General features: G+C 35.1%; 1 non-coding gene across 1 annotated transcript; it reads left to right on the top strand.

The window, feature by feature from the left end:
- The first annotated feature begins 1,336 nt into the window (after positions 1-1,336).
- On the top strand, positions 1,337-1,445 carry LOC112100487. Its single transcript, XR_002906856.1, has one exon. It is a non-coding gene; the product is annotated as a small nucleolar RNA R71 (small nucleolar RNA).
- The last annotated feature ends 459 nt before the right edge of the window (positions 1,446-1,904 follow it).

The raw sequence follows: 1,904 nt of genomic DNA, 5'->3' as shown, positions 1-1,904 counted from the left end.
ATCGGCAAGCAAAAGTGTAGTTGAAGTTGATTTTAACTCACCAAGATTAAGTTGAAGATAAATTGAATATGGAAGCAAATTAACACTAGCACCAAGATCTAGTAAAGCATGCTCAATTATGTGGTTACCAATAATACAAGAAATGGTAGGACAACCAGGATCTTTATATTTCAACTTATTATTAGTAGACAGAATTGTACTTACCTGTTCGGACATGAAAGCACTCTTTCTTACCTTCAATTTCCTCTTAACAGTGCACAAGTCCTTTAAAAATTTGGCATATGAAGGAACCTGCTTGATTGCATCTAATAGAGGAATGTTAACTTTCACTTGCTTAAAGATTTCATAAATTTCAGAAGAGTGGTTTGATTTCCTTGGTTTATTCAATGCATGCGGAAATGGTGGTTAAGGTGGAACACTAGTTATTTCTTCATTAGGTGTAAGTTCATTTAGTCCTTTCTTACCCTTTGAATTTTCATCATTTTCATAAGGTTCAGGCATAGGTCTATCAACAACCTTACCACTACGAAGACTTATAACTGACTTGACTTGGTCTGTGGGTGGATTTTGTTGAATTTTAGGATTTGGTTGTGGTTGGGCTGGAAATTTTCCTTTTTCTTGAATGGTGAGTGCAGAAGCAATTTTAGCAAGAGTATCTTTCAAATCAGAAAAAGTTAGTGCATTTTGATTGTTAATAACATCTTGCTTTCTGATGAATGAATGCATTGTGTCTTCCAGATTTTTCCAGGGTGGTGGAACATATGGTGCATAAGGCTGAGGATTTTGAAAATTTTGTGGAGGTGGTGCTTGTGAAGATTGTGCATTATTATTATTTCTCCAACTGAAATTTGGATGATTTCTCCAACCAGGATTATAAGTCTGTGAATATGGGTTTGGTTTATTGAAAGTGTTAATGACATTAGCTTGATCATTTAGACATTCTTTAAGTGCAGGCAAAGTGGGACACTCTTGAGTGAAATGATCATTCGAACTACATATGTTACATGCAATTTCTTGAGCAATTTTTACTTGATCACTCTTTTTATGCTCCAAAGCTTCAACTTTCCTAACTAGGGATGCAAATTTTGCTTGTAAATCATGATCTTCCCTAAGGTTATGGATTCCTCCACTAGATGGAGATGATTGTTGCTTATTTGTCAATTCAAAAGTTCCAACAGTATCCCAATGTTGTGCATTTTCAGCTAATTGGTCAAGGTAATCTAGTGCATCTTCAGGATTTTTATCCCTAAATTCACCATTACACATCATTTCAACAATCTGTCTACTTTGGGGTATTAAGCCCTCATAGAAGTAAGTGACCAATCGCCAAGTTTCAAAACTATGATGTGGGCATATGTTAAACAACTCTTTAATCCTATCCCAACATTGGTATAATGTTTCTCCATTTTTTTGAGTGAAAGAAGTGATTTGCCTTTTAAAAGAATTTGTTCTATGAGGTGGAAAGAATTTTTTCAAAAACTGTTCTTGCATGTTATTCCAAGTTCTTACTGATCCAGATCTAAGGTTTTGTAGCCAAGTTTTAGCTTTATCTTTTAATGAAAAAGGAAAAAGCTTTAATCTAATTATGTTCATGCTACAATTTTGATCCATGTATGTATTACAAACTTCCTCAAAATCTCTTAGATGCAAGTACGGATTCTCAGATTCTAAACCATGAAATGTTGGTAAAAGTTGGATAATACTTGGTTTAAAGTTAAATCGAGATGCTTCTGGAGGAAATACTATACACGACGGTGCTTCGGTTCTGGTTGGATTCATGTAGTCTCTCAGAGTCCTTGGTTGATTCTGATCATGCCTATGTTGAGATTGGTTGTCTCCCTGATCAATTTGAGGGTTAAGTTCGCCCAAAACGTTTTCGCCTTGATTCTCATCCATGATTGGTG

This window comes from Citrus clementina, unplaced genomic scaffold, assembly GCF_000493195.1.
Source record: "Citrus clementina cultivar Clemenules unplaced genomic scaffold, Citrus_clementina_v1.0 scaffold_3, whole genome shotgun sequence".
Taxonomy (NCBI): domain Eukaryota; kingdom Viridiplantae; phylum Streptophyta; class Magnoliopsida; order Sapindales; family Rutaceae; genus Citrus; species Citrus x clementina.
Note: the sequence above shows the minus strand (reverse complement) of the source record. Positions and strands in the feature narration are given on the sequence as shown.